Source organism: Manacus candei, unplaced genomic scaffold (assembly GCF_025592945.1).
Source record: "Manacus candei isolate 608988 ecotype Guabito, Panama unplaced genomic scaffold, ASM2559294v1 h1tg000043l, whole genome shotgun sequence".
Taxonomy (NCBI): Eukaryota; Metazoa; Chordata; class Aves; order Passeriformes; family Pipridae; genus Manacus; species Manacus candei.
The window spans coordinates 14,734,724-14,755,248 of record NW_026138091.1 but is presented as its reverse complement, the minus strand read 5'-3'; the positions used below and the strand labels follow the sequence as shown (position 1 = coordinate 14,755,248).

The 20,525-nt window shown below is 34.2% G+C and overlaps 1 protein-coding gene across 19 annotated transcripts in view; it reads right to left on the bottom strand.

Annotated features, from left to right (window-relative positions):
- Positions 1-20,525, bottom strand: part of FOXP2 (forkhead box P2) — a 407,244-nt gene that overhangs the window by 76,552 nt on the left and 310,167 nt on the right. Inside the window, exon 3 of one of the 19 annotated variants that reach the window (XM_051795481.1) lies at positions 6,664-6,734. The exons of the other annotated variants lie outside the window; for them this stretch is intronic. The gene's annotated coding sequence lies outside the window, so the exon portion shown is untranslated. The remainder of the gene's footprint in view (positions 1-6,663; positions 6,735-20,525) is intronic. 19 annotated transcript variants of the gene reach the window in all.

Here is a 20,525-nt window from a genome sequence, read left to right as displayed (position 1 = left end):
TAATAGGTCTACAAGGGATGTTTTGGATACACGACTCCTTTCAGTCAGAAACAGCAGCAGCACATTTCAAGCCAAGTGCTGTATGAAACAACACCCCAAGTCTGAATTAATGCAAACCACACAAAATGCATATTGCTAAAAAAATAAAAAGCAGTTCTGACAAGTAGACAGGAAAAAAAGAAAATATTACAACACTTCTTACACTGAAAATGTTGATTGCTTTGAAAAGATGTAAAAGTGGAGTTTAATGCATTTCATTTAAACGCCGCGATGTCCAGGGTCATGTCCCATCTCCCCTTTCCCCATTGAATGAGAAGAATCCAGACAAGGACTGAAACCACAGCTGGGACCTGCACTGAAGGGTCTCACTTGTCAGGAGTGGTGGTTCACCAGCAGGCTCCAGAAACTCAGTCGTTTCTCTCAACTATTCCACTTTGGATCAATACCGGTACTCTATGCTCTGGGTTAGCAAGTGCCAGTGGCTTCCGCAGCTGCAGGAGCAGCCTGACAGCTGGTTCTTCCTCCTGCTTTCAGGCTGACAGGGGAGGAATTTGAATCCCTTACCCCCTATAACTCAGAGAGCAAACAGCGCCCTAATATGGAGAAGTGGGTAGAAACATGTCTCCATTAGTTTTGAAAGCAGTAAGTTTTTAAGTCCTTATGTCTTTTAAATCTGTTCAAAATTTTTTAATGAAAGTGTCTAGCATTTAATAAGGCAGTACATTACAAAGCTCTGTGAACACAGTTTCCTTGAAAATTATAGATTCATAAGAATTTGTTTTTATTTGTCTCTCTAAACACAAAATCAATTAGAGACAAAGCTTGGAGCCTATGAAAATTCAGTATTACTTACATCATAGTGTAAATTTGAGGTCAGAACCTTCAGCAACATTTGAGACACAGACTTTTGTTTAAAAGTATTTTCTGTACAAACCTCTATTTTCCTCTCACTTTTATTTAGTTTTAGAAACTACACAGAGATTATCTTAATAGAATTCAGATACTTATTCGAAAAGTAATAGATGTAGCTCCTTTGTCATACTATTTGGATTACTCATCACAAAACATCACAAAAAATGTTCATTAAATATACATATAGGCATAATTGTTGTAACCACTGAATTGGAATCTAATCTGAACTCATTTCATTAAAAGAAATAAACTGAAATAAAAGTATTTCTTAGCAAAAAATTGCTATGCAAATTGCAGAACAAGAAGAAGATGGCTTTGCAAGTGAGCTACCCCATCCTTCTCTTCAAAAGCAGAATAGCCAGTTTTGTTTCTGACTGACATTTGTCTAAACCAGTTTTACAAAATTTAACCAAGGAGGATTCCACACCACCTCCTACTCCAGCCTATTCCAGCACTTTCTTATTTTGCTTATTTCCCAAAATTATAGGGCATTTAACACAAACATCCTTTGCATCAATTAAAGACAATTATTATCTGTAGGCATGTACTTAGAAGTATAAAAATCTGAAAATTTTTTGCAAATATATGATTAATGATGAAAAAATAATGCCATTTACTGACAAAATAAGTATTTTGGAATGGAATGGCTAAAACATATGCTTTTCACTACTACCATCTTACTGAATTCTTGCCATTGTAATTAAAAATCTATCAGTATTTTTTACTCTTGACTACACCTTACAAACATAAGAAAATTCACATTTGTACCCAAACACCTGGCCCAACTCTGAAATCTCACTGATCTAAACTCAGTTCTGCCAGTAGTTTGCCAGGTTTGACAGTAAAAACAACTGCCCCTAGAACCACCCTCAGGAATGAGAGTTGTTTCAAGACCTAGGCTTACTAAAGCCCAGATGTATTAATTTAAATACTGCATGACCCAGAATATTAACCTTTTGACAAAAGACAGTACTACAGTTCACATATATACAGTGTTTACAGTACTCTTAATGAAAAAATCATATACCACCTTCTGTGTTTTACAACAGCTTCTGCAGCTCTTCAAGTCTATAAGAAGACACTGAGACTTGCCTTTAAATTAAAAGCAATAACTGGAAAATTATTTTCCATCTGGATGTGCAAGTAAGTTCAAAACTACAGTGTTTCATAAAACAAGACTTGAAATATATATAAGGTTTGCAGGTCCTACAGCAATGTTTTGCTCTTGCCCAAATATGCAGAAAACCAATCCCTTTCTGAAATATAAAACATGGGCACTAATCATAGCATGGAAGGAACTTCTGGGATTCACAATTAAGCAATTCTGAAGGCTTAAAAATACTGCTTAGGAGGTATCCAGATAATTTTTTTCTTAAAATAAAATTTTTACAATGTGTATTTATAAGAGTATTAGTGAACGAAATTTCAAAATTAACGTTTTGCCTTATGGTGAACCTGATTTTGACATTATGCAACTCTTGAAAAACTAATATGAAGGATTTTGTTTGGAAAATGTATGAATGTTTCAACTTCCTCAAAATCTTTTTCTGATACAAAATTATTATGACAAATTTCAAAGCATTTTAGTACTAAAAAGTCACAATTAAAATGTTGTAAATGGAATACTTAATAAAGCTCTAAAGAAACTGGTAAAGAAAACTCAACCTTGTGTCCTCTGAAGAGTTTTTTAAACTATGGGCAATCAGACTTAGTTACAAGTCACAACAATGACTAGAAAAAAAATATTTACAGAGACGAAAAGGAGGGATGTGAATAATTGACTCAATTAACAGAGCAGTTAAGGATTATTACTAACTTGGGTATCTTTATTTTCTCTACAAACTTTATGAACACTATATAAATATCAAACAGTGGCAACAAACAGAAGGAAATTAGAGCAGGGTTTACACATGGAAGGAGAACATGGACAGGACACCCAGGTAATAGAGAAGAGGACACTCTGTTGGCATCTTCTTGTTTATAGAGTTGCTGAAGAGGTTTAAGTTGACTATTTACCTTTTCTTTGGAAAGGAACAAAGCTTTAGGGGCTTCTTAAAAAAGTGTATATACACATCTAACTGTCTCTATCCGTTTCCAGTCAGCAGTGATGACCCAGTTATTATTGGGAATTTCTGAACAGCAAACCCACTAAAGTAGTTAAAGCCACACCCTTGCTAAGTTTTGCCCAATCTAAGACATTCTAAAGCAATCTTTTAAATGAATGAGTTTTAAACAAAACCAAAGTATATCTCCCAATTTAGGATTCAAAGGCACTGAGAAATGAACAATTATATTCTTTCCATTAATTTGTAGGTAACAGCAAAATGCGTGGGTTTTGAAAATGAACCTGGTGGGAGACCTGAGTGCACAGGTCTTTGAAAAAGACGCATCTGCACAACCCTCAACTTACTCCAACCATCTAGACTTCACTGTCCCAGGAACAATAAAAGGAAGGAGATTTCAGGCTGAATAAAATATATATTTTCAGTAATATATTATGTGGAAATGGACTGAATTCTTTATTAAGTGCCTAACATTTCTTTGTCTTTTATACATTGAGGATGTAAAGACAATTATGAGGAATCACAAGAATGTAACAAAATATTTATGACTGCAGGTATCTTTGTTATTTCAGTATCTCTACAAAATCCTCAGTTTTTTACTATGGAGCACAAACACCTCTAGACTTTTGGAAACATGATAGTGTAATGTAGAAAAGAAACTGAAATTCCTAGAAGTTTATATCATATATGAAGTACATAAATGCTATATCTTCTTGGCCAAACAGATTAGTAGTCTGGATTTGTGAGCATCTGGCTTTTTAATATCTTAAACCACTTTACAGCAAGTTTTTCACATTGTATAACCTCTGAGCATGCTTCACCACACTTTCTATAACATAATTTTCACAAAGCCCTTTCTACTGTATTTCAAAGTCCTTTTGTAACATACTGAAATGTCAAATGATGAGCTATATTTAAGCCCCAACATGGCAGTTAGACATATATTTATTTATATATGCATATTTTATATATATTATATTATATATGTACACTGAATGCTAAACATGTTACATATTCTAGTAAAGAACCTCCAAAGTCTGAAATATATAAACACATTCTTTAATTTTTGTCTGTCTCTCCAGTTCAAAGACAACTGGAAGAGCCACATAAATAATAAAAATAGGAAATAAAACACACTTAAACTATCCATTATCAAGGGAATATTGTTTTAACAAGATCTATGGAATCACATTATCATTCTATTAATTCAATAATCTTGATATTGTTACAAGACTGAGACAGTTATCAAAGCAGGAGATCATTCTAGTACATAAGGATCACATCATTTAATGAGACAGAGATTTGACATAAACTACAGTGCTGGCACACTAGGTCCAACAAAATAATTGGTATTTGATAAGCATGTAGATAAGGTTGGATTTGAAACTGTTATCATTATAGTGCTGATTTTGTGAAATTCCTCACCAATTGATCTTTGTAGGCATGTACTTACGAGTATAAAAATCTGAAAATGTTTTGCAAAGATACGATTAATGATGAAAAAATAATGCCATTTTGTAGATGCCATCTTTGTAGATCAATTGGCTGTTGTAGCCAAGTGGGTGTCAGTCTCTTCTCCCAGGCAACCAGCAGTAGGACAAGAGGGCACAGTCTCAAGCTGAGCCAGGGGAGGTTTAGGTTGAATATTAGGAAAAAAATTTTTACAGAGAGAGTAACCAGACATTGGAATGGGCTGCCCAGGGAGGTGGTGGATTCACCATCCTTGGAGGTTTTTAAGATGAGACTGGATCTGTCATGGTCCAGTAACCACAGCAGTGTTGGAGCAAGGGCTGGACTAGATGATCTCGGAGTCTTTTCCAACCTGCTCGATTGTATGATTCTACGATTTATTTTATACTCACACACATTCAAAAGCTATGCATACTTCCTATTGACAGTGGTTTCAAAGCTCGTTCATTAACTCAGCCTTGCAATGCCAAATGTAAGAACACCTTCTCTTCTTTCGAAATTAAATGAGTATTTATGGTAAATATTATAAAACATTGGTCCTCAGGGTTTGCACAGGTTTTTAACTAAACCTGTTTTCTCAGAGAAATTTTAAGAATTATTCTTCATGATTCAGTATATTCCTCTGTGTAACTGGTAGCCAAGCCAACATTTCTTACACCCTTTTTTTCATTCATATAGTTTTAGTTGAAAGTAATAGATTCTAGGCATGCAATTGCTTTTACTATTTGGTTTCTGTGTGCAGCTGATAACAATACCCACCACCCTCCTACATGGCACAATGAAGTTTGAGACACACAGAAATTCAAGATAATCACAAACTGGTTTCAGTACACATACTTCTGCTCTCACAGCTTCCAGACTCTGCTGTATATGATTTCGTCTCACATTTATTATGGAGATATTAACATAACCACATAGTTGAAAAAAGATCTGAACTCTAATGACTTTTAAGCTGACTAGAGGTTTGCAGGTAACACATCAAGACTGCCCCTTATTGATCTTTGAATGACATGTTTGTAAGATGGATGGATGGAGGCACTTCCACTATTGCTGGTTTTAGCCTTAACTGCTGCATAGGTGTTACCTTGTATTTCATACAGTGCATGACAGATACATCCTATGAAACCACATGAAGAGAACAGGTTGCATTTGAACAACCATGTCTTTAGCTAGCTGAGGTCATTAAGAAGCTACTATTGTAGGTACAGGGCTACAATGCAACTATTTACATGTAAATAAAAACTTGGAATTTTAGGTATGTCTTCATGTTACGTACATATTTATGTATATAAGCAAATAGAAGATGGAGGAGTGGCATGGTGATTTAACAGACCAAGGATGCTACTTTGTTCAGAAATGGCCAAATGTTCAGACAAAGGCCAGCTCAGGACTAAATAGCGAAGAATATCTAAGTCCAGGTATCTTTTCTAAGTTTCTACTAAATGCTAGCTTCTTCAGCCTATCAGCATACAGGAAAGGATTTTCTGAATGAATAACCCTATTTCTATTTTCTTCTGTTTGTCTCACCATTACAACAACATGACAATTGTTGAAAAAAACCCTGACTTTAAAAGAATCTGCTGTATGTGGTATTCTTCAGAAACCAATAAATAGTGGGCAGATGCCCTTAATTCCTTAACTTATACTTCTGGAAGTTGTTACACAGGCAGTACATATGAAGTGTAGCCTTTTCCAGCTCCAACTCCAGCTCCAGCCCCAGATTTATACAATAGTTAGTGAATGCAGAGTGAAATTTGGGAACGGATTACCACAATCTGACAGGAAGTAGAACTGAAATGATAAAGCTGATTGAAGAAGGCAAACTTTTTCTTAGAAAAATACTTCCTGAATTATAGATTTCATCCTTAACACTAACCAAAACAAGAATACATGGCCAAAATCCTTTTGTACTACTACTCTCTTTGCAGATTAATCCTGGCTAATAATGAAAACTACCATAAATCTAGCTGCAGGTAAAATAAAGTCTGCATGGCAATCATACTGGCATTTCAAAAGCACAGGATGAGTCTGATACCGTGACATTTAAAAGGCAAGAAGTCCCACTTAGTTGCTTTACTGGTAATTTGTGTCCATCATGCTACTTGGCACACAACAGTAGTGTTGTCAGGAATACTGTCTACACCCTGAGTAAAAAACAAAACTCCAAAAGTGCATGTGAGGGACAGAAACTATAGAAATGAGGAAAAAATTCACTTACATTTATCCAAGATGGCTGTCGCTATTACTGTTGAAACTCTGCTATGGGCTGAGGTCACAAGACCCTGTAAGCTAAAATAGAGAAGCTTCAGCTGAGGGTAACTGAAGCTGCAGCACGTTAAAATACATTTTAAAGTTATTGGTAATGACTGGAGTTTCAATTTCTTGATCTATTTTTCCCAAGGCACAAAAAGTGACTTCTACTTTTTGGTCATTTTTCAAACCTAAAGGGAAGATACTTTCAGTATTCTCCTCTACCTCGTTATAAGTGTGTATGTATGTTATATACCTAACATGATATGATAGTATGATGGTTCTATTGGCGTGAGTTTGGAGTTGCCACATTATTCACAAATGGAGAAACTATCCATGATTTATGTGTGATTTATGCAGATTCTCTGAAACAAAGCTAGAATAGAATCTTTATACAACAACACATCACCATGTATATAGGAAATATGAATTATATATAAAAAGCTAGCTTTAAAATCTTCAAAAATTTATTAAAATGCACCACAAAGCTATTTTTTCCTTCTATAAAGGTAATTTTTAAATTATGTACCACTGAGGAAGTCTGCTAACTTTTATATCTTTGAAAAACCAAAATAACTTTAAAATATTTTTGTATGCATATGAATACTGTAGTTTGAAAATCTATTGCATCTTAATGTCCCAGAACTTAAATCAAGTGTGTGATCTACTAGGCAGCTAAAATCTACTCTTAACCATGATACAAAGAATCTACTGTCGCTTCAGTAAGTGGCAAGACACTGAATTTGTCACTAATTTTTGATCGAACATTCTCTCTTCTGGCCCACAAATCACAGTGCTTTTCAAAAAAGAACTGACATACAACATTAGAAAAAAAAAAAGCGCAGAAAATAATATCTCAGGAAATTATTATTAGTGTTAACAGCAGAGATTTGGAATAAGAGAAAGAAAGAAACCAGTAAATTTCAGTTGAGAAAAGTGCATGATGAACAACCCTGCAGTTTATTACCTGTACTAAGATTGCACGTTAGCTGCCTGTGTATAAATACACTTGTGTATGTGCACATATAAAAAGACATATGCAATGTGCATAAAGAAATTTCTCGAGAACTTCATGAAGAGAAACATAAAGTTCTGGAGAACTTTATGGAGGAACTTATGGAGGCTTTTCCATATCTGAAATCAACAACAGCAACTCCAAGACTACAAGGAATGCAATGAATCTGAACTACAGAAATCTTGAAACAGCTGAGTAATAACAAAAGCAAATATATAATATATATTCGATTTATGTGAAAGAATGACAAGCTGACAAGAAATACAGTGAAGAACAGAATCTCTGCTTTCTGAGTAAACTTAAGAAAAAAGGAGTTCCCATCACATAATACAGATATTCACTGCATTTCTTGTGCAACCATAATGTGATTTATAATAGATGAGCATGTAACGGGTGAGAACTAAGAAACTACCAGGATACTACATCATTTTGATATATTCAAAAAAACAGTATGCACAATTAAAGCTAAGAAAACCACTGAAACAGTTAAACTTTAGAAACATTGTTATAAACTTAACTCTAGAAGTCATGATATACTCCTATTTAACAATGCAGTCAAATTTATAATTTCAAAGATAAGTAAAGAATACAATGCAATTCTATGAAAAATTATCATTCAAGAAAATATAGGCAAAATTTTCTAACAAAACGATGACTGCTGTATTTTAGATTTTTAATAGAAAAGGACAGCAAATGTTCAAATTATGAGATGGTGTTAAGAGAATGGGAGAAGTATTGGCTAAAGCATTTGTGATAGAAGACTAAATAATTCATCTTTACCAAACCCATTTCACTAGTTACATGACTAGTCTAAAGTTTCATGAATGCCTGTAAGGCCATGTAGAATGAGTATTTCCTAGCCTCAATGCTATAGGATAGAAGCCACATCACACACCCCAGAACAAAAAATCCCAACTGGAACTAGTTACTTGCCTTCAATATTATAGACACTAAGAAAAAAATAGCAAATTGAATCAGAATTAACTGTTCTCTCTGAGCAGAAAGACCTCCCTGATAGAATTCATGTAATCTTATCTAAATGTGTTTGACTACACAGAATGTAGTCTAAAATGCTCAGTGTTTAAAGTAAAGTCTGATTGACAACAAACCCAGCTCATTTCATAAGCAGTAATTTATTTAGAAGAAAAAAAAAGAAAGAAAAATATGAATGGTGACAAAAGGCTCTTGAGCCTGGACTGTTAAGGTGAAAGGCAGAGACAAGGTGTAACCTTCTATTTTCTGGTGAAATAAAGGCCCCTTCCAAGAGACCAATTATCTAACATTGACTCCTCCTTAGTATGCACCTGAAGTAGTCATTTGTATTTATGTTAAATAGATGTAAAAGCAGAATACTCTGTATTGACTTCACACATTCAGACAGCATCAGGTAGATGTGATGACCTAAAACTAATTCCAGGAAACAGCAAAAGTAAAACTGCCAACCACTTCAGTTTTTATTCTGGTATGGGAGGGTACCTAATGAAGAACACTGCTGAAATGCTCAATCATTTTGTTCTACCACCAGATGTATGGACATCCCTATAATACTCTGTAGCCTATCTAAACAAACCCACCACCAACCAAGCCTCAAATCTCCTTCTTTCCCTTCAATTTTGAAGAAAAAGTCTCCGGTGAAATAAAATTAATGAAAATAATACAGTCTACACATGCATGCACTAACAGAGAGAAATCAGCCAAAGAATCTTAGGTACTAGCATTCATATTAAAAAAACTACTGAAAAAAATCAGCATGATATTTCAGGAAGGTAGACAGTGAACTGACTATGATGGCAATACCTATTTAAGCAAAAGTTTCTTTTGACTAAAGTTTCAGAAGTTAAAAAAGTATGTAAAATCAGATGTAGACAAAATTAAACACAATTAATAGTAAAAGTATGGGTTTTTTTTTAAATAGCTTATTATAAACTTTTCTGATATTATATACCCTTCAACTTTACACAGTTGGTAAGATTAGATGTGACAGTAGCACAGACCTTTTTAGAGAAATATATATGACAAACTTAGGCAGCCAGTAAGGGAACAATCATAATTTTGATAATCAACTTCAGAACTGAATTGAATTTCCAGAAATTATTTGAATGAAAATTAGCTCACAGCTACATGGGGGTTGGTACATTTACTTTAAATTAATCAGGTGGATAAAAATAAAATGATAGAAAAAAATATACTATTATTTTGTAAATATTTACAGATTAATTCAAATTTATGAACTACGAAAATTAATCAGAAAACAGATTGACAGCACCTCACACAACTTGATGATCATAAATCCAGACAATGTATCAGATTTCATCAGAATAGAGGTCATGTTTTAAATGAAGGTAGAATTTGTAATGCATTATTCATCCATATGAAAATATTACAGGGTGGGATACCTTTTTTATAGTTTATTACCATAGCATATTACAAAATGCATTTGTAAAATAAATGTTTAACTGATGAGTCTATGACAAGTCGTTAGGAAGCATATTATAAGATGCAAATATTGTTAAAATACGTGTGCATGTTTAATGCATGAGTTACAGTCATCAGGCATGGTAAAAATTGTCATAAAATTTAACAAATGATAATAAGATATTTATAAATGGCATCTAAACATAACGTGTGCACAGAAAAGTAAATGGTAGTAAAATGAATTCTTGAATGAAGGCTCTTTTTTCCCTTCTCTTTTTACTCAGAACAAATCAAATTAGGTCACTTTTTTGGTCTGGATGCTAGTAAGCAATGTCCGAAATAAACTCTTCTCGCTAAGTTTCCAAGGCAGCCAGAAGCTTCAGCCTTCAGAAGATTTCCAGAATAAAATTATGGACAGAACTCCATTAGCTCAGCAGCACTGATTAGCTTCAACAACATCTTCACATTTTTTTCTTACGGAAAATTAAAACACACTGAGTAAATCTAAGTTATTACTTTTACAGACAAATTTTCTGAGGAGGCAAACAGCCTATAGTTGATGAGTAGTTGTAGTTCTATATTATAATTCTTTGTCTACTCATCAGAAAAAAACAACTTCTACAGAGCAGGGAAGACACCCTTACCTTTCAAATTTTGTGCACTTGATTGCTGATCTATATAAACCTTGTACATGCTATTATAGTTTTTTTAATAATTCAATACCATACAGCAAAACATTGATCAGAGAAAAGGTAATTGTGTTTTTTGGTGTATCTGTAGAACATAAACAAAGAGCTCTCACCAGAATATTTTCCAGCTGATTACAGAAACAAATTTGTCTTCTTAAAAGAGAAATCTACATACATTTCATCTATGAGTCAGACTAAACAGCAGAGAAGATCCTGAAAATAATGTTCTTACTTCCAAAATTGTTAGATAATTGTCTAGGAAAATAGAAGAACAGATTAAGAGAGAGAGAGAGAAGGCAACTACAAGAAGATACCAGTCACGTCCTGCAAGATTTTGTGCAGAGATTTGCTGGTACGTGAAATCATTCATAATTACAATACAGAACTTTAATGATTTCACTGTAACTAAATAATGTTATAAATCTCGTTTAAATCTGCCAGCTTTCAGCTGCTGAACAAGATGATCTGCAGCTTCTGAAGCACAGTCAAAGAGCATTAGCTGGATCTGAGAAGTCTGATCCAGTGATAGGAATGTTGACATTGTTCTCTTAATTTTTCTCTGAAGTTTAACAAGATTGAATGCCTGGAAATAGGACCTAAATACATTCAAGAAAGAAATAAAGCACTAATTTTGACAGAATAAGCAAGGGGGAAAAAACGAACTCTGCATGTTTTAAAAAATAAACTTATTAATCCATAGATGAAGCATCTATTTCAAGCTTTTGAATACAAAGGGTTCTTGAGTCTCACATTCTGGGAGAATGTGAAAGGAAGATATCCTATCTTATCATCTCACCCTTCCCACCATTCATAATGCACCTGGAGTGGGCATTCAAAACATGGGATATTAGGACCTGACTCAGTATCAACAATTCTTATACTCCTCTAGACATAAACAATGTACTTAGAGGCCTGAATTTGGAGCTGATACAAAGATAAGCAAAGATAGACATTTCAGTTAGAGGACACAGTGCATGTGGTTTTACAAAGCTTACTCTATATCTATTTTACATGGAAGCACAAGTGACTACACACATCTGTGGTTAAGAAACATCCTTCTCATCTGTGGAACCCTATAAAACTTTCAGTTGCACATTATATATTTCCACACTGAAAGCTTTAGTGAAAACACTAAAACAAGGTTCCCTGATGCAGACACAGTCAACAGCAGTCCTGAGACCCCAAGGAAAACAAAACATATTCAACCCCAAGGTGCTCCTGCTACCTGCACATCATAGCTGGAGTAAACAGTGCATTAAGTGCCTCTGAACTTTCCCACTCAGGAAGGTATTCAGAGAATTTGCGGCTAGTCTCTTTTTCTTTAAAAGCCCTCACATGCAAGACCCTCCACAAATTATTTGTTTCTTCGGCTTTTCCAAACATAAAGGCAATGGCAAAGCACAAGAGGCTTTGAAGTCAACCCTGTGCCGATTCGATTCTTCTTGTGCGTGTTTCTTGTTTCCTAAAGATGTGACCATTCAGTAAAATGATTGAGCAGTTCTTGGAAAAGAGAGAGTGTCTCAAAGTTAAATTGAAGGTCAAGAAGACACTGCTCAGAAGTGTGAAGAATGCTGTGTAGGACACTCCCCCCAACCTTCCAAAAATAGAATCAGTCCCAGTTTTCTTGTGACACTGCTGGAACTGTTTAACTTCACTCGTAAAAGTGGACAACTTTCAAATCAATCCAACAGAGATATAAAAACCCAAAACACAAGAGACAACAAAAACAGAACACATAAAATTATCAAGATGTCCTAAAGTGACATCAGAAAAATTGAATATCATAAAAAAATTAGCAATAAGTTTCATATGTTGTTTATTCCTTCCAAGGGTTACATGACAAATCTTTAAAAGTCAATATATATTGCTGCTGACTTTTTAATAAAGAAAATGGTCTTACCATTGCACCTATTGTGCAATTACAAATGCAGGAAATCATTAATTAGAAACATACAGCAATGTTCCACATACATTTCTGTAGCCGACATTGCATCCTCCTTTGTTAAGCAGACATGGCAGAATGATTCAATAGAAACAAGGGAGGCAACAGTCTGCTGACTCATAGAGAATTTTAGTCAGTTGGACAAACTGAACAATATTTTCAGTTCTAAAGGACTATATATATTTACTGGAATTACTCTCAACCTAACAGACTTTAAAAACAGCTAACATCTGACAGTGACAGAATGTCTCTTTCAAGATCTAAAATACTCTTTTATTTTTATTTTTGATTTCCCACTTTGTCTTCTTTGTAATTAATTATTTGTAGAAGAAAAAATGGCTTTTTTCCTGAAGTACTTGGCAGTTTATGCTAGACACACATATCAGGGAAAGACCCACTACTCTAAACACGAATTATCTTTAGTTTCATGGTTTCATACTATAGTACACAAGGTGATGAAAGTCCAACTGAAAATGTGCAGCATCTGTCATAAATAAAAGAAAGAAACCGTAGCGTGTGTTCAGATTCACAGAATGGTACTGGCACTCTTTCTTCATCTTTCTTCTACCACTGTGGCATTTGGTTACTTACTATTCCACATTACTCCGGAAAGTCTGAAATTCATCTCTAATCTTTACAAGGCTAAGTAAGATTCTTGGTCACCTTTAAATTTTGACATATACAATATTCTTCAGTCCATTTTCCAGCTTATTACTAAATATATTAAACAACACAGTATAATGTCCAGGTCAGAGGTAGACAGAAACGTTAACCTTTTGCCATGTTGAAAATAGATGATATAATCCTACTCTTCTGTCTCTTAACTTGTTTCTAACTTACAATGGAACTTTTAACTTGCAACCAGAACCATTCAGTTTTCTTAAAAATGACTCATGAAGGACTATGTCAAAGGCTTTTTGAATGTCCTTTTGAATCATATCTCTTGGTCTCACCTTAAAAAAAAAAATTATTTTTGAGACATTTACAAATATTTCTTGTAGACTGAAAATACTGGAGTCTTCTTAATACATGCAATAGAGATGTGTGTGCTCTGCAGTTTCAGTAAACTTTGAGGTCATAGAAGAAGAGCATGATTTGTCCCCCTGAAAGGGCAGACTACCAGAAACTTACACCTAAATCAGCAATGCAGAAAAAAATTGTATTTTTTTCCTGTTAGAACAAAGAAATTCAATGTACATGGTAAATCACAGGAGTTGAAAGACTCGGAAGTGGTAGCAGCAGCAGTAACATGGGAATCGCTGCAACTGCATGAAAGCTCCCATGGTGCTGACCAGGACCATACTGCAGGCTTTGCACAGCCACTGAGCACTATGCAAGTCCATTGCACAGACATGACAGTCCTGTGCAAGACAAGAGATGACAGTGACAGACTGATAGGAAATTCCTATCATGATAGCAGGCAATGTATGTGTCTAAGTTCTCTATACATAAACTGGAGAAGTCTGAATGACTGACTCAGAGGAGGATAATGAGGTACTTCACAGTCATTACAGACAGCACAGGAGAAGGTACAATAGGGCTTATTTGAAAATCTAAAAGTAGGAGATTAATGGCTCTTTTTTTTTCTACTTTATGAAGAGTAATGGGTATCATGAAGTCACATGGTGAAGGATTATAAAACGGAAAACAAACTGCCTGTATTTGATGCTTTGAAGGAGAACTGGGGAAAGAAGCAGAGAAAGATGTTAGGAAAATAATCTGTGTAGAACAGTGGCAGCGATGAGACAAGGTGACATTTGCATGTGCTGAAAACAGGCCAGTTGTGGTAGCTGAAATTTGGAGAACCCTATTATGTGTTTGCACTGGTGGCCTATCTAGTTCCAGGGATGACCCTACCTAGGGAATGGCTAGTGCTGCTCTAGCATGAGCTGAAAACTTTAACAACTACTAATATACTGCTAAAACTGCTCGTGATATAGCTATATAGGGTATAGACTATGTTAGTGTGTGCATACGTGTATATATGTTATTCTGCAGTTTTAGTTTGAAACTAAGTGCCTTATTATATGCTGCAAAATCAAAGACATTTCCTTAAAGGTTTACTACTGTAGCCATGGATTCCTGTTTATAGTTGCTATTGTAAGTTGAAGAAAAAAATTTTTAATTTATAGGAGAAAAAGCAGTAGGTAGTCTTCAGATTAGCCTATAGTGATCTTCTAACAATAACATCCCAAATGCTCCTCCTTAATCAATTAATTAATTCACTAGTTTCCACAACAATTAAAAAGAAGGGAAAAAACAAATTAATGCACCAGACATTCAACCATAGATCACAATCTGAAAAGAAGAAAAAAAATAATAAATAACTAGTAAACCTAGCTATAATTTAGCCAAAGGCATTTTTAGCCAAGGTTCTAATAATCAAAGTAATGTGGCTGTATACAAGACCAAAACAGTAACAAAATTTTCTTACTGGATACAGAAATAATCTTCAGACACTATAAATGGATAAAACTCACTGTTTGCTTGATATAAATTACATTGCCGACAATAAAGTGCATTTGAGAGAAAAGAAATCACTTTCCTATCAAGTGACAATTTTATTTGCAGCAGGAGGGAGAATGCCTCTGGAAAAGCACTCCATTGAATTTTTCGTTGTTGCAGTCTGTGCTGGAGCTGGTTGTTCAGAGTAACTATTCTCAAATACTGTACTGACACAAAATGAAATGCTGAAAGAAACTTATGCACAGTGTGATATTCCTTACCTAAGATATATCGTGAGCTAACAGAGGTGACATTTGAAATATTGGACTAGGTCTTCCCTGTACTTAAAAAGGCAGAATTACAAAAAAATCTGTGCTGATTTTGTCCACCGAATGGTTTGCTTGAGGGTTTTCTGCAAAAGTATTACCTAAGTTTACAGGACGAGAACACACATATTAAGTTTTTTGTAAGTATCTGTCCTCATGTCATATTGCAACTCACTTTAGCTGCAGGCTTCAAACAAGACACTTTCCCCTCTACAAGACTCAAAAAGCAGTGCTGGTTTGTAGGGGGAAAAAGGCACAAGGGACTGTGTATGAGAATGTATTCTAGAACTTCAGAAACCTCACCCTGTGATTTTTAAAATTTCCCTTTAAATATACTTAAATGATACTTCCTGAATTACAGCTTATTTGTGCTTTGTAACACAGACATTGAAGGAGTTTATGTACATTTTTAATACATTTTCTGCAGTCCACAATGAGAATTCTCCTTTTCTAATGGAATTTCACCTTTAGAAAAAATTAACAAAACCAAAACTGTACAAAACAAAAACAAAACATGCAAAACTCTAATGAAGCTGCTTGTAACATTCAATGAAAATACAAGACAAGCATCTCTAGGCAAGCCTTCTACCAAATAATAATAAAAACTTCCATATTTTAAATGCTATTTTTAACCTCAGAGACATTGTTCACATTTTCTATTAAATTGCTATTTTTAGACAGTACTCTGTGTAGTATGATCCTCTTAATCCACAATTCAGGACTGATAATCATTCTTTCCTTTGTACATTTCTAGGAATCTGCTGAAATGCTTGACTGCCTAAACTAGGGTAATTTCCTTTATGCAGTTGTAAATTAAATTTCGTAGAAGTGGAGAGTGATTTAAAAAAAAAGTCCTTTTAAGAAACTTAATACATCAAATAAAATTCAGGAGGTAGAGACACTCACAGCTCTGAAGAAACATAGGGAGGCAGAAAAAAACAAGAAGTGACAATTTTACATTTACATCATATATGCTTTCCTCACCCAAGCTGACATATAATGTAGGATATTTTGTATAAACACAGAGCTCATGTTACTTTTATCTTGGAATACTTTCTCATGTCTTGAATACACCAATGAAGAACACTGACCGATTCATAAATATTTCCTCCTGCTTATCGGTCACTCTCCTCAGAAAGACACAAGTTGTTTACTTTAGATTCTGTCAGTTCAAACTGTGCCAAAGTTACTAAGTCCAGTAAAATAAATAATACATTCCCCGGGAAAAACACATGACCAAAAAATAAATTTGAATAAAAGAAGATACAGAAATTAAAAAAAAAAGAAAGAAGAAAAAAATGTGACCTTACTATTGTGTTAATTAGCAAGCACTGAAAAGATAAAAAGATCAAAATTCGAGGCAATAACTTAAATAATGTAGTAACTATTTTAAATTAATAGTAATATTAGACAATGCATTTAAAGGAAGTTGCAATATATATGTAGAAAACTTGCTTTAAAAAGTACTTTTTAATCACTTAATAATTTACCTGTAGAAGTCCTAACTCCACCAAATATTTTTACAGATAGGGAACATCAAATTTGCAGCAGCCCATCAAAAGTCCTACAACTAATGATTTGGATTCTCTGACAAGCTGTCCAGATAAAAGTTCTGCTTTAGATGTTTTTCACACAAATTAAGGTTTTGAAATGAATATATAAAATTTCATTCCTAGTTTGATCTGTGCTTCACACATTTGTGTGGATGTTTATAAGAAGATCCAGGCACTAGATATGCTGAGACTGAAGTACTAAACCAACCAATACCAAACCCAAGCCATTGCTTATTCACCATGTAGATTCTGACTTTATTACCTGGTTGTTCTTGATAGAGCTGAATGAGATCTTTCAAAGAGATGACAATGATACCACCAAGGGCTGTAATTTGAGCTGCAGTTTTTCTTCAATACAAATGAAACCAGTCTCTATTTCACATCACATTACACAGAGAAAGCATATGAAGTCAGGCTAAGGACTTGTATTGATTGCATGTTTTCACATAGTTTTCTCCAAATACATATGGAGGACTGAAAACTCGTTATTCTTTAATTTCTACAATATTCTTGTAATCTGAACTCTCCCTTAAAGCACCTTGACAGTTAAAGAGCATATCATATTAAAAAAATAATTTATATTTAGACAGGAAAAAATGATAAATCACTCTATCGTATAATGCCATATTTTTCTAGAAGCAATATGTAAACCAAAAGTTAGGTAAGTGAATACTGAGTTCATTTATTTTCACATGGAAATTTCATCCAATTGTTAAACTGACTTTAGAGTTCCACACTGCCATTCAATCCAAAGAATTCCTTTCAACTTAATATAGATCCTGAAGGGCCAGCAGCTTGGAAAACTAATAGAGAAAGGTACAATGTTTGAAGAGCCTCTTTTCTACTTAACTGTAAAATAAGAAAAAATCCCCAAATTTAAAAAGGTCAGTCATTATTTTCATTTGAACAGCAGTGATAAATGTCCAAGATGGTTTGTTATAATTAAGCTTGTAAAGTGATTATTTAAAGTATTCATATGCCACTATAAGCACCTTAGATAAGTAACCTGAAAGAACAGTCAAGAAAGTACTTGATTTAGTATGAAGACTTTTGTAAATAAATTGAAAAACCCCTCCTTCAAGGATTCAGTTATAATCCCACAGATACAATAATTAAACACACTTCATGTGAAGTTGATCAGGCATCATATATGTACTGAAATACAAGGTGGCTTTATACTCAAGCATTGTGCAAAAAACAATTATTTGCACTTAAATCATCTTCATGCATGAAGTAATGGAATTTCCATTTTACAGATGGGAAAACTGAGTCGGAGATTATGGATGGCTTGCTCAAAATGATTTGTCATATAGCAGAATTGGACAACAAAATTCAGAAGACAAATCCACTTGTTATACATTCAAAAAATTCTGTTCTGCGGGTAAACACACATGAATTACAGTGCCTAGACTAGAAACAATAAGCACCTTCAACTTCACTGAAACCTAAGGAGCTGTGGGCTCTTATCTCCATGTTAGGTCGTGCCCTCTAGAAGTATATGAAGCAGAAAATTCTAAAGCAAAGCAAGCCATAAGAAATTCTGAGCACATTTACAAAGGGCAGGCACCTGTACTCTGGCCCTATTTGTGTATTATTCTTTCCATGAGTACAATATAACTGTACTGGTTTATACAATACTTGTAGCCAAAATAAAATGGTTCTATCTAAATTGCTACAACACCTGCAAGGTACAGATTAGGATCACAGACTGCTTGCTTGAGACTGAGTGCCTCATGCAATCTTGGCCTTTCCTAAGTGTAAGTGTGAACACAAAAGGGAGGGTAGAAGGAATGATAAAAATATCTTGTGATCACAACATATTTAAATAAAAATAATCTGCTCTAACTGAAATTTCATATCAGAAACCAGCAAACAGATTTCCATCTAAATTATTTTGTCAACAGCATAGTGGTATCCTTGCTAACCTTATTTGGCATCAGTGAATAATTAGATACACAGGGGTGTGACTCCAATTGAAGGTGTTGGCATCGTATCACTCTGTGAAAATATTAGCTATGAGGTTAACTCCAATTTTCTCTTCTTTAATTAAATGCACATGGTACTAATGAGGTAACCTACTGTTCCTTGATAACACTAATTAGCTAAGAGGAGAGCACACTCTCACACTGCAATTTAAACCTAAAAATAAGGTTGAAATATGCTAATTGCAGGCAATTTAAAACAGTACAAGTTGTAGAACTAGTCATAATAAGCAAAACCAACTGCTTTACAGCTCTGCAGCTGTAACTTTGGTTAAAATCAAAACACCCCACACAATTTTAGAAGCTTTTGGCAAAATATCCACCAGGCTCCTCAAAAATTGTTACTTAATTCACAATATACAATATAAATGAAAAAAATAAAAAGAAAAAACCTACCATCTTTTTTGCGTATCTAGGAAAAGTTAAATATCGCCTGATAAATATGAACAAAATCTGGTTAAGTCTATGCAGAAAAATATCTTTTTTTAGCCTAGTTTGAAGCCATGAATTTTCCCAAACACTTTGGAGCTTCATCTGTAGAGGTGTTCAGCAGCTGCAGTTTACACTGATGCCAATGGAGTCCTGAGTGTTCAACTTGAATGAAAGTCTGGCCCCAAGATTAGAATTTAGAATGGGGGAAAAAAGTAGTAAGGAAACATGTTTTCTTTAGAACATTTTAAAGAACATATCTGTGATTCTATGTACAACTTCAAAGTTCCTCAAATAGCACCATTTGGTACTGTAACATCCCACATATTCTTTACGAGGTAACATAATAGATGGTTCAGCTTAGCCAGTGAATTGGAGACAAAGTTGCATAGCACATTAATTTGCAACAGCAATTTTAAATTTCTTGCTTTAAAGCTCCAACTGTTGAGCAGAGAAAAGAAGATGGACAGTCTTTTGCTATACAAGCTACTTTGCTGACTAATGCGTGGAGTGACAGTGTTCTGAGCTTTGGCAGAGATAGATTGCCTTTTTTTTTAGTATTTTTTTTCTCCTTTATTGAAAGAGAGTAGCAATGCAAAGAAGATAAAAGGATTGCAAGACAGTGATCCTTTAATGAGACAGAAATTGGAGATCTTTACTGAATATAGGCACAGGAAAAGTCTTGAACTGAATGGAAATAGAACCTCCTACATGACCAAAATGATTAATCTTATTTTCTGATTTGCAAAAGAAAATAAAAAATAAGGAAAGTGAAAAGACATGTGTTGTCATTCCAGAAAGAAATAAAATCTGTATATATAGATATGAATGCATGCTGCACATCTTATAATCAGCAGACTTCCATAAGGCATAATGAATTATAAATAAAAAGTATATAAGTTTTCTGACTTTACAATACATCTTTTGTTATAATTTTAAGTAATTACATATGCCTACAGTTCATTTTTCAGGTGTTGAAAATTTAATTCCCCTTTAGAATTGTTAGATCAATGCTGTAGTGTGATCCAGCTTCC